The 13,157-nt window shown below is 45.1% G+C and overlaps 2 protein-coding genes and 1 non-coding gene across 10 annotated transcripts in view; all 3 read right to left on the bottom strand.

The window, feature by feature from the left end:
- Positions 1–13,157, bottom strand: part of WWOX (WW domain containing oxidoreductase) — a 930,720-nt gene that overhangs the window by 585,874 nt on the left and 331,689 nt on the right. Inside the window, exon 9 of one of the 8 annotated variants that reach the window (XM_005218399.5) lies at positions 1–13,157. This exon is cut by the window's left edge and continues 29,491 nt beyond it; it is cut by the window's right edge and continues 52,028 nt beyond it. The gene's annotated coding sequence lies outside the window, so the exon portion shown is untranslated. 8 annotated transcript variants of the gene reach the window in all.
- The window catches only part of LOC132342707 (keratin-associated protein 5-1-like), a 45,501-nt gene that overhangs the window by 29,491 nt on the left and 2,853 nt on the right, over positions 1–13,157 (bottom strand). Inside the window, exon 1 of the mRNA XM_059877049.1 lies at positions 1–13,157. This exon is cut by the window's left edge and continues 29,491 nt beyond it; it is cut by the window's right edge and continues 2,853 nt beyond it. The gene's annotated coding sequence lies outside the window, so the exon portion shown is untranslated.
- MIR2285AL (microRNA mir-2285al) lies at positions 10,743–10,822 on the bottom strand. The gene has a single exon (NR_162227.1). It is a non-coding gene; the product is annotated as a microRNA mir-2285al (primary transcript).

Below are 13,157 nucleotides of genomic sequence, written 5' to 3'. Positions count from 1 at the left end.
GACGATTTTCATATCTCCAGTAAGAAGGGAAAGAGTTATACTTTTCTTCCCTCAGAGCTTTTTCTTAAAGCAGTGATCAGCTTCCTGAAACTTCTGGTAAGTCTCAAGCTGGGATGCCCTGTGTCAGAGTCCACCCAACTAGGGACAAGAAAGAGGAACTGGAAGACGTGTTGTCTGCACACTTTGTGATGGGTTCCAGACAGTGAAGGGCCTGGCCCAGCACACCACAGCCCCAGCCCGTGGGTCCTAGGGGTAGAGAAGTATTTAAGATAGCAAACGAAGCAACTGACAGAGAAATCTCAAAAATATACAAGCAGTTCATGCAGCTCAATACCAGAAAAATAAATGACCCAATCAAAAAATGGGCCAAAGAACTAAACAGACATTTCTCCAAAGACATACAGATGGCTAACAAACACATGAATAGATGCTCAGCATCACTCATTATCAGAGAAATGCAAATCAAAACCACAATGAGGTACCATCTCATGCCTGTCAGAATGGCTGCTATCAAAAAATCTACAAACAATAAATGCTGGAGAGGGTGCGAAGAAAAAGGAACCCTCTTACACTGCTGGTGGGAATGCAAACTAGTACAGCCACTATGGAGAACAGTGTGGATATTCCTTAAAAAAGTGGAAATAGAACTGCCATACGACCCAGCAAACCCACTGCTGGGCATACACATCAAGGAAACCAGAACTGAAAGAGACATATGTACCCCAGTGTTCATCACAGCACTGTTCATAGCTAGACATGGAAGCAACCTAGATGTCCACTGGTAGACAAATGGATAAGAAAGTTGTGGTACATACACAATGGGATATTACTTAGCTATTAAAAAGAACGCATTTGAATCAGTTCTAATGAGGTGGATGAAACTGGAGCCTATTATACAGAGTGAAATGTCAAAGAAAAACACCAATACAGTATATTAACACATATATATGGAATTTAGAAAGCTGGTAACGATGACCCTATACCTGAGGCAGCAAAAGAGACACAGATATAAAGAACAGGCTTTTGGACTCTGTGGGAGAAGGCGAGGGTGGGATGATTTGAGAGAATAGCACTGAAACATGTATCTTACCATATGTGAAATAGATCACCAGTCCAGGTTCGATGCATGAAACACGGCACTCAAAGCCGGTGCTCTGGGACAACCCGGGGGATGGGAGGGGGAGGGAGAGGGGTTCGGGATGGGGGGACACATGTATGCCGTGGCTGATTCATGTCAATGCATGGCAAAAACCACAATATTGTAAAGTAATTAGCCTCCAATTAAAATAAATAATTTTAAAAATTAAAAAAAAAGAAAAGACAAAACAACATAGTGTGCACAGCGTCATCGTCTCTGTCCCTGGCAGGATGCAGTGGAGGCTGCCAAGCATATGCTACTCATATGTCTGGTCCCTGACTGCAAAACAAGAACTACAACAACTCTTTCTTTCTTCGCCATCCCGACATGCGCGATCTTAGTTCCCCGACCAGGGGTCAGACCTCTGCCCCCTGCACTGGAAGCTCAGAGTCTTAACCACTGGACCGCCAGGGAAGTCCCACAGGAACTGTTTCTCAAAGACAAGTATTTTCTATTTGGCTTGATAAGAAAACATGTGTATTGTCAAAAGAAATGAAATAGTTCTTATATTTCAGTGTCCACTGATGTGTATTTACTATTATTTGATAAAATGCTGATAATTCATTAAAGGGCAAATGTGAACTCTCCAATCAATCACATTTTGTTAAGCTGGATTTTAATGGAGAGAGAGACTGAGAAGAAAGCGATGGGAAACAATTTTAAAAGACGACAAATAAGAGCAGTGCGTGTGGCTGCACCCCTGAGGGCCACGCCTGGTTCCCACGCCAGCTGTCTCCTGACAGTTTCCCTTAAAAAGCGACAGTAACCGTGCCTGAGCAATAAAAACGGGAACTTCATAAAGAGGAGGACGCACAGAACAGGGAGTCAGCCCCAGCACATCAGAGATCTCCAAGGTGAGGTCTGCAGGCGGAAAGACGGTCCGCGGTCTTGGATGCCAACTTGATACTGCACAAATTGGAACTGCTGCAGTTTAATGGAAATCCCCAAGTGATGCACGGGAAACATGGGCCTGAGTGAACCAGGCTGAAGTACAGTAGCAAATGCTAATAAAACACTCATGGAGAGAGAAGAAAAATCCACGGATATTTCTGAAAACGGTGGTATGTTCTTATCTGCAATTGATTAGCCTAAAAGCCCTGCTCCTGGCTGGAGTCAGGGCTTCCCAGGACAGCCCAACCTCCTGCAGGGAGAGCCCGGGCAGCAGTTTTCTGACGCCCGAGAGTCCTGGTCTCCTGAACTAGACACCCCGTGCCGGACACCAGGTATGAGGGGAAACGCCGTCCCTCTGTGCAAGGAGGCCTCAGGGATGTGCCGGAAGCACCTGAACTCGCTGAAGGCCAGGCCCCACTATATTACAAACGATAGAAAGTCTCCTCACCCAAGATGAAGAAAAATAAGTACGGAAGAAGAATCCTCTCTCTTCCCATCAGACTGTCTGGTGGGAATTAAAATACCACCACCCGGATACGGAATGCAGACACTTAAAATGCATAAGGACAGATGAAACTTGCCACCAAGCCCGTGACCTCCAGCCCCCCAAACATTGATGATTTGGTAATGGCCGGAAGGTATTATTCCTGATGGCTATGGTACTTCCTCTCTTCCAGGGCGATTTGAATACAGTGGGGTGAGTGGAATTCTCAACCTTGCATCCAGTGTAACCCTGAATTTATACGTAATGCTGCATATTAAATACTGTAAGAATTCACATTTTAGCTCCAATTGCTTTATATACGTTACTTTCAACAAAGGCAGTAATTATTACTATTACAACGACTGCTGTCAATAAAATGAAGCAGGTAAGCCACCGCTCAAAGAAGGATTCAGCACTGGGTTCCTGCTCACACCGGTGGTGGATTTTAAGCCACCAGACACTCGTGTCACACACCTGACTTTATTATCCTGAGCTCTCCGCCTGTAACCTTGTCTGTTCTTTTCACCAAAGCCAGCAGGAACATCTCATCTGCTCAATTACTTATTAGTGTTGCTACAGAATACCATTTCCTCTTGCGGCTGATAAAATATTAATCAAAAACAGGAACTGAGCGATTTCCCAGTGTGGATGTCTTCTAATGGTAACACAGGGAGTCAGAGAGAGATCTGGAGGTCATGAAGCGGCTTCTGAGGAAGGCAGAGAGGAGTGACGTCGGAGCCAGAGGCGGAGGCTGCAGCGGAGCCCAGAACTCGGGTGCTTTCTCACCATTCACCACGGGAGAAAGCTTCCAGAGCGTGAGGATGGAGGTTGCTTGTGGGGAAAAGCCGAGTCTGAGAAACACTCAGAAAAGAAGGCTTTTTGTGTTTTCTTTAATATAGAACAAGCCTTCAGTGAACCAGAACGGTGTCCTGATTTCACTGGGTTTTTTCTAATTTTCAAATTCTAACCCTCATTTTCAACCACTTCCAGGTTTCAGGAATGTACTTCGTGCCTTGGTAAAGACAACAGCACTTGAGTGAGTGAAGAAGCTGAGATCAACTTCTGAATCTGAAAAAGTTCAGAAGAACTCTGCCCAGACGTTAAAAGAGGAGGCCTAACCAGCAGACACTGAGGTTGGGATTCGCCTTTTCACTCACTCTGGCCCCTCCCACATTCTCCTAACTCTGATACGCTCCTGGAATCTCCCCCATCACCACTTACTGGACCCCAGTTAAAAGTAATTACTAAAAGCAGAGGAGATGCACACGATGTCTGGAGGACTCTCCAAGATCCAATGGGATCAGGAATTACCTTACGGAAGGAAGCCATCCAACAGTTTAAATCAAGGAAAAGGTTCAACTGCTGAACGCTTAAACGTAACAACTCGATTCTCCTCCAAGACGAAGGAGGTGTTTCTGGAAGGATCTGAAGGCTCTCGCCCTTGCCCTAGAAGGTCAGTCCTCCATCCGGCTCTGCTCGCTCTGATGACCCCCGCCACCACAGACACTATTACTTACTCTGGGCTCTTCTGGTTCTTCCTGCTTGCTAACACCTTGGGTAAAATGCAAACTCAGGGCTCACCTGTCCGGTATCAACAAGCTCCTCCCCGAGCTTACAAATGCTGGGCCTCTAGGCAGTAGGTGACTGGCCCGTGCGACGTGGAGGAAGGCAGTCCACGTCACAGGACATCCACTACCGGCTCTGAGACCTGGGAGGTGAAACGCCCACTCTGCTCGTGGGAGGCCAACGCACGAATGCTTGATGCTTTCCCATACACCCGGTCCTTCATGACAAACCAGGACCCCGAGGCCCCAGCCTGGACTAAGCCTCAACGGCCCAGTCCACTGGACAATCTGGACAAACACCGATCACTGTGCTTGACATCCAAGTCAACACACTAGCTATGTCTGTCCTACGAAACTCCAAGCAAAGATAAGCTAGCTGCTTCCAGACACTTGTGTGCAAAAATCTGTGGGCGTAACTGGCGGAGGTTCCACCTGCTTCCTCCCCGTCAGATACTGGAATCGAAAGTCTTCCAGACATTATAATCAATTAATACTGTGATACGCTGGTCAAATTACTCTTTTTTAATGTGTGGGTGCTTAATTACCATCCACTTTTACATCTAAAAAATTCACTCTCAGCTGAGTGTTTCTATCAGGGTTTTGGCTCTCGTCAGCACAGTCCATTAGATTGATAAAAATCCATTTAAAAAATTTAGAGTCTGGCCCAGCAATCCCACACCTGGGAATCTATCCCACTGAAATAAAAGCATCAGTCTGGACATAGGAACAAAGATGCTTATCCTATCATTATTTGTGGCCGGGCGGGAGTGTGTGGAGAAACCTTTGGAAACTGAATGGATGCCCTGCAACCCGTCTGAGGCAGGGAATGACTGTGTAAATTGTGGCACTTCTGCATTGTGGGGTATCACGCCACTGTGGGATGAGAAACGAAAGACACAGGCCAGTGTGCATGGTGTGATTCCGGAGTTTATCACACAGAACTATCAAAAAGAAAAAAAAATCCCCCCAAACCCTAGGTATGTATGTGTATCTGTATATATACCCACATGGAGGATTCATATAAATGTATATGAGCACAGAAAAAAATACAGAAGGAAACAGATTGTCAACCTGTTTAATCTTATATGGATGGGTTTGATGGGGGAGATGGGGTACAGGGAGAGAGAGAGGGTGGAACTAAGCCAAAATGTGATTTAAAATGTCCCCAAGGTGAGTATGATCAGAATGATGCATTTACTGATAAGAAGCAGCAGCAAAAGCAAGGAGCTGTATAGCCCTCACCATGTCTGAGGCTTTCCCTGGGCATTCTGATACATGAAACCTCTCATCGTTACAACCCAGTGAGGTCTGGGATATTGTGATCCCCATTTATACAGGTGAGACCAAGTGAGGCACAGCTAATAAACAGAGCCCAGCAGCCCTGCTTCAGACTACATCTGTATCTATAATCCGATCTAATGTATTGGATTAAACTGGGAAAAGGGCTAAGCAAGAATTAGACTCACCAACTTTGGTAAGTGCTGAGACATCCAGCACAGAAACGGGCATCAAAGGAGTTTTTGCCAGGTGCTCCTGAGAGCAGAAGCCAAGCCACCCCACGCTGTGGGGGAGAGAGCTACGAACCACAGCCCATGGGCCAGGGTCAGCAGGCGGCTGCCCCCGGGGGGTGGCTGCAATGGCACTCTGTGCACAGTAGCCTGGGAGCCCTGCATTCCTCCACCCCCCGCCTGGAAGCCACGCCCATGCAGGAAGCAGCCACCATCCTGGGGAGATGCAGACCTCTCTCCAGCGAGAATATGCTCCTCAGAATCGTCCCCTCTAAGCAGGTGGGGTATGCGTCCGCTCCCCTGGAAGTCCGTGACCTCCATGCTGGGGGCCAGGGGGGACCGGTCGCAAGTGGCGGGCTGTTTCCCAGGGCCCAGCACTAGGCCTCCTGCACAACTGGCGTTCAGTAAATACCTCTTCAATGAATGAAATCAGGGTGCATGGCAAACACGTGGTCCTGATGCTAAAATGGTAAGTCCCCACTGTGTAAAACTTAGGGGAAAATGACTCCTAAGGGAACTGTGTGTGCTCTATATAGAGAGAACATTCATGCTAATAATAGAAACAGCCCCAGCAGCCCTGTCAGCTGCCACGGTTTCAGCCATAACTTAGGAGTCGCTTGCTAGAAGCGTTCCCGGTGACTGTGAATCTCATGAGCAGACTGGACAGTACAGAGCACCGCTGGTGCCCGTGCAGTGTGAGGGGGCTGGAGCGCAGTGTTTGCTCACCGAAACCAAACTCAGGACCAACCCTCTCTCCTCACGCCACCTCTGTGCTCTGCACAACCACATGCTCACTCACAAAAATAAAGACTAAATAATAAGTCAGTTCATTTCAAGTTGGCATTCAGAATAAGAAAGGAAAAAAAAATTTTTTTAAGGTCTGCACAACATAATTCTCAGTCCAGATTAAAGCAGACCCACAGCCACGCCAGGCAGCTCCATGACCTGACTGGTGATTTCACACCTGTCCCGTCACACAGAGCCTCCTCCGGCCACCCCGCCTCTCACTCCCAACAGATGAGGCTCCCACAGAGGACAGCAGAGGCGTGACAGATGTGTTACTGCGGGGGGAGGGGGAATACATCAGTTTCCACCCTTCTCGGACCGCAGCGTGACAGTTACAGAATTCAAGTCCATTTGTATCCCCTGCTGAATCCCCCATAATTCAGCAGACATTCATTACGATGCCATAATGATATCACACAGCCATAAATACATATGCTAAGAGTCGAACAAGACATTCATATTTAAACATAGCTGGAAATAATTTCAACTCTGGCGATTTTCTATTGCTCATTCTATTACTTTTCGGTGGGTGTTTAAAATGTTGAAACCAAGAATGAGGGGGTGTGTGTGTGTGTGTGTGTGTGTGTGTGTGTGTGTCACAGCTTCTGGTTAAGCAAGGAAAGGAATTTGGGGATCAAGTTACATCTGATAAATATTTTGTTTGAGGAAAAGTTAAGTTAATAATAGATGAGAAGCTCCTTGATATGTCAGTTTCAGAAGAAATCATTCATGCTGCTACAAATGCAGGCCAAGATGTTAATATTCCAAGATAGCTGTTTCATATTTGAAGGACAGTTGCCCTGAATAAGAAACGTCATGTACTACTTTTTCATAAAACTTAAAAAAAAATACATATGGCAAACAAATAACATAGCTCAAATTTAGACCATTGCAAACTTGCCATTCCTAAAGAGCAGGAAAAATGATTTCACAGGAATCAGACTGGTGCCTCCAGAAAGGAACAGGTGACTCAGATAACACACCACCAGAGATGACAACCTTAATCTTGATCTCTATCTTAGACTCTTCAGCTGCAGACGGAATAACACAGTATGTCTTCAGCCTCGATGATGTTTCCATTAACAGCTCTCTTCCCTTCACATTCAGACACCTTGCTACAGCTTTTTGAATTATTTAAATGGAAGTAGCATTAGAAAACCCTCATGTTTAAATTATGCTAAATAAGTATTCTTTCAGCTGGACTTCTGCCCATGCCAAAAAAAAAAAAAAAGATATATTCTGCGGGCATGTAGGAAGGGCTCAGAGGAATACGAGGAATCGGCACGTGTACAAAGCGGAGACAAACGTTTGGGGAATCAGAGTGTACAAACAAGCCACGTGTGCGGGGCACTCTACGCATCAGGACGTTCGAGAGCAAATTCGAGTTCGTACGTTTACAGGCATGATGCCAATTTTCTAAAATGCTTCCACATGTCTGGAAAGCTCTGAACATTAGAATTTAAAGCGGATGGAAGTCTAATTGCGACAAACCGTGGAACATGCATGCTATGGAGTATTATGCAGCTATTAGAAGAAAGAAGTTCGCTCTTCCGCCTCCTGAAGCTGGAGGGATGTCCCTGATCTCTGGCTGGGGCAGCGCTCCTGGGAGAGCAACCAGCAGACCCTCCGAGTGTGCCAGTGGTGTCCTCGGGGGGACGGAAGAGCTCCAGGCAGAGCAGGCTCCTGGCCTCCGTCAGCTGTGGTCACTGGGAGGTGGGCACGGCTGGGGGGCCCCAGAGGGAAACGGGGGATGTCCTGGAGGTTGTTTTGTGTTATTCGCCGGGGTGGTTTCGCTGACTGTGGTAAGCATGCACTACTGCTTAGCGTGTGGGAAAATTCTCTTCTTAAGTGAATAAAGGGGACGTTAGGAAGGAAAGAGAGGGAGAAAAATAAGAGACCAAAGTGGGGAGAAAGAGAGAGAGACCGACTGACTGACAGAACTAAGCCAAAAACTCCTGCTAGCCAAAGGCGGCCACTGTCAGGAACCTTTCTGCTTCGCCAGGATGCCATGCTTAGAGGGTTTTCTTCTTTTCTAATTTCATTTTCTTTCTAAAGCGAATGTGCTGATGTGTTTGGGAGAAAGCTCTCTGCCCTCTGCGAAGCCTCCTTTTCAGAAGAAACTTGCCATAGTGCTGAGCACGCCGTCTTGCTGGGCTTGGAGCCTGGCAGGTAGGAAGCAGGTACAGAGGGAGCTGCAGTGGGGAGGCTCAGAGAGACCACACTTGACCTGGCTGACGGAGGCCTGACACCTCCTGGGGCGCCGCCGGGCCTGGCCGGAGAGGGACACAGGGCTCGCAAGATCTCGGAGGTCTTCAGAGGACCAGTCTGGAGAGGATGTGCCTGTCACCCACTCCTCCCAGGGGGTACCTCCAGGGCAATGAACGACTGCAAAGGGGCAAACAAATCACACACACACACACACAGACACAAAATTTAAAAGCTGGTGTTAGATCTCAGTGTTGCTTTCAAATGCAAATATAATTCCTCTTAACTCAAGAAGTGTCTACTGAGCCCCTACTACATGCCTAGCTTCAGGCTTATTAGGAAATTATAGACAGCATATTAAAAAGCAGGGACATTACTTTGTCAACAAAGGTTCGTCTAGTCGAGGCTACGGTTTTTCCAGTAGTCATGTATGAATGTGAGAGTTGGACTATAAAGAAAGCTGAGCGCCGAAGAATGATGCTTTTGAACTGTGGTGTTGGAGAAGACTCTGGAGAGTCCCTTGGACTGCAAGGATATGCAACCAGTCCACCCTAAAGGAGATCAGTCCTGGGTGTTGATTGGAAGGACTGATGTTGAAGCTGACACTCCAATACTTTGGCCACCTGATGTGAAGAGCTGACTCTTTGGAAAAGACCCTGATTGGAAAGATTGAGGACAGGAGGAGAAGGGGACGACAGAGGATGAGATGTTTGGATGGCATCACCGACTCAATGGACACGGGTTTGGGTGAACTCTGGGAGTTGGTGATGGACAGGGAGGCCTGGTGGGCTGCGGTTCATGGGGTCGCAGAGTCGGACACGACTGAGCAACTGAACTGAACTGATAGTATCTTCAACTTTCCTATGCAATTTGAAGGCTTTTTTTTTTTTCCTGATGATAAAAGTGACAAATTCATTCCAGAAAATGATCAACTTTAGGAAAATATTTTTTGTGCTCAGTCGCTCAGTCATGTCCAACTCTTTGCAATCCCCATGAACTTGTAGTCTGCCAGGCTTCCCTGTCCATGGGATTTTCCAGGCAAGAACAGTGGAGTGGGTTGCCATTCATCTTTAGGAAAATAGTTTGAAAAAAAAAAGCCTTCCATCTCCAAGTCACAGATGGTGACCGTCTTGTTATTTAATATAGTCGAAGCACCAGGACGGCGAGTGGCACTTATCGATAGCACATCAGTGTTTCTCGAGGAAAGGCAGGCAGGCAGCTAACTTATGGTCATATTATTTATGTCAATCCATTTTCCGTTTTTATATAACAAGGAAACCACTCTGTACATATGATTTTTTAAACTGCTCAGTCCACTTAATAATATACAATAAGCCTTTTGCCAAACAGAAAGTGCATACTTTAAATGCGTCGGAGCCCCCAGCTCCCTGCCTCCAGGGCAGATGGCCACCTGGGGAACTGGTAACTGGCGAGGGTGGTGTTACCAGCGCTGGGCGTCCCAGGGGGAGGGATGATACTCTCCCCCAGACCTACAGCTAGAGCAGGGCAGGATCATTTCATCTTTGTTAACTATTTAGTTCACCTCACTGCCTTTCACCTCCATGCTCGAGGGAAAAAACATTGAAAACGTGCCAAGGAGAAAAATTTCACAGGTCTAATGGTGAACTCACAAGATGTTGCCAGGCCGTTGTATACACACACACACACACACACACACACAATCAACTGCAGCTGTTGCACGTAATTAATGTGCTAATTATACATAATTATCTAATTACTAAAGGAGAGAGTTACAGCAAATGCATTAGTAAAGATATTAAAATCGGCTCCTTTTAGAATACAGTATAGACAATCTTGGTATTTCTGAAAGTCACCCTGAATTTTTGTTTGATAGTTGAGGGCTCTGTCAACAGAGAAAAAGTCTTGCTGAATGTTTTAATGGTATTATGGGTTGGATGATTTTGAGTCACTCCATTGACAGGGTTTTAAAAATATACAACATATGGGGAAAAAATGTGTTACACAATTCATCTTTGCAGTGTTGTGTCAGTCAGGACTTGCAACAGACTCCCTTGAGTAAAGTCAGTCCCCAAAAGAATGATCCAAAGAAGGCTGGCCCCACAAAATGATAAAAGGAGCGGGCAAAGCAGGAGCTAAGTGGCAATGTAAATTTAGAAAACACTATCTCTCCCTTGGGTGTTCTACTGGGTTGGCCCAAAAAGTTCATTTGGGTTTTTCCATGAGCTACTACAGTAAAACCCGAACAAACTTTGTGGCTAACCCAATATATAATACTGTCCTGTGTAACAGACGACAAAATGTGGGGTGGGTGGGTGGTAAGTGGTCATGATGTAAAGTTTGAAAGCTAGATGATTGTTTCCTTTTCTTAGGTATGAGACATTTGAAGCTCTGTTAAGTGCTGCATTTCTGAAACAGTTCTGACCACAGAATCCTTCTTTACTTGCCTGCTCTGTGCATCCATAAGTATCAGTGGACTCCACAGACAATCCACAGTTCAAGACCAGGCTGCCACGGTAACCACCTCCACTAGATCTCTGCTTCATCACACAGTGAGGCTCCGTTCTGAACCTGGTCCCTGCCCAACAGGAACCACCTTAAAATAAAGCATTTCAGCATCGAAAACAATCCTTTGGATGAACCTTCAGGAAGCACTGTTTCCTACTGACCACTTCTCTCAGGGCTGTGGATGCACTATCTAGATATTTATTTTCCATGATCAAACAATTAAATGTTTTATCAAATGTTGCCCACAGTATTTCCTGAGAACATTAAAGATGCCACAAATAAATTCCACACGAGAAAAGAAAAGCCTGATACTTACAGAGAAGGTATAAATTAGCATCTTTGGAGTCTAGGCTTATTTTATTAATTTGCTAATTCATACACTGTCTCCTTCCAAAGATGAACCGAGGCATCCCTTTTTTCTTCTTTTAATGCTATCATCAAAATTCAGTGGGCCTTGACAAGAGGAGGGAATGAAAACACAAGCCGGCTGGATCCTCCAAAGGCCCGTCTTCATTACTTTTACTATTTAACTTTTAACTTTTAATCTTGGGCCATAAAAACTGTCCTAATAAAAGATCCATAAATATCTCCTGAATGTGCAAAGGAGTGACTTTGACGAGCCATGAGCATATGCTGGGTTCTTCTCACTGATGGGCCTCGGTACCTGCGACTCGGAGAAAAGACACTGAGCAAGATGTAGATCTCGATTCTCCCAGGAAGCCAAGGGAACTGCCTCTGTTTCCATCTCAATATTCCATTATAGAAGGAATGAAACTACAGCCTTCATTTATCTTTAAGCCAGTTGGGCAGATGTGGGCATCACCAGTTCAAGCATTCTTTAAAAATTGATGAAAGTATCATATAAGTGAGTATATAATATTATTACTTATTATCATTTCATGATATTAGTAAATATTATTATACATTATATTTTTATTATATGTAATGCATATATATAATAAAATATTATCTCATATATATCTGATACACATAAATGACAGGGTAGCCTGGGACATGGGTCTCATTGGAGTCCCCACCTAGGACTCTCTTCTCACCCAGTTCTGCTTTGCACAGAGAAGGGCTCAATTCTTATTTGCCAGAGGAATGAAGGAAGGCACCCCTTTGAATACTGCTCTTTCCAATGCTGTTTCTAATCACACATCGAATTCTAAAGTAAATACAATTAATTGCCCAATAAACCGTCTCAGATTATAAAACGGCTTTTCCTGCACACAGTTAATTCAACTGAACGACGCATTTTAAAAATTAAAAAACGCTCAAATCTCCACGCTATTTTCCCTCATACCTTTTTTCAAATTAAACTCTAAAAACAAATACATTTCTAAAATCGTGTTATCATCACAGTGCATTTCTGCATGAACAATACATAAGGATAATGGCTTGTATATGTGACGCCTAAATGCGAGTTTACAAGAACCGGCAATTCGTTATATTAGATACTGGGATTTTTCACCCACAAAAATGGCTTTTTTCTCTTTTCCACAACACACTGCTTTAAGGACACGCTATCAGGCTGTGATAGTCGATGACGCCACCTTGATTACCATTATTTTTCTAGCTTTCTTAAATTAGATCCAAGGGGCATTTCCAGGTTTAGAATGTTGGACAGAATATCCTGTGTTTGAAGCCAGCCTTTCTAGAACTCTTTATTTCTTATGCCCAGAGAGTTTCACACAACTTCTTTTCATATGTAAAGTAGATCCATGTGATCCTATCTTACACATTCAATGGATAAGAATGTGTAAAGAGAAGTAGCTGTGTGTTTTAGCACTGAAGGAATCATCTGTCATAAACAGCACGCCGTATTTAATATTCAGATCAAGACAGCTCTGTCTCATTCCAGCAGACCCTTCTGACAAAAGCCGTCCCCCGGCTGCCAGGCGTATCGAGTCCAGCTGAGGACAAATTTCAAGATGAACCTGAAATCAATTTGCCATCAAATTTTCATGCCTCTCCCGGACTATCTGTGGCATTTTAATTACAAGCACCCTAGGCGGGGGGTACAACAGATATTGACACGCGGCTCCTACAATAAACTTTATTGGCAACCTCTGTCTGAATGCAGTACTCAA

Source organism: Bos taurus, chromosome 18 (assembly GCF_002263795.3).
Source record: "Bos taurus isolate L1 Dominette 01449 registration number 42190680 breed Hereford chromosome 18, ARS-UCD2.0, whole genome shotgun sequence".
In the NCBI taxonomy this organism is placed as follows: Eukaryota; Metazoa; Chordata; class Mammalia; order Artiodactyla; family Bovidae; genus Bos; species Bos taurus.
This window is presented reverse-complemented; position numbering and strand designations above follow the sequence as displayed.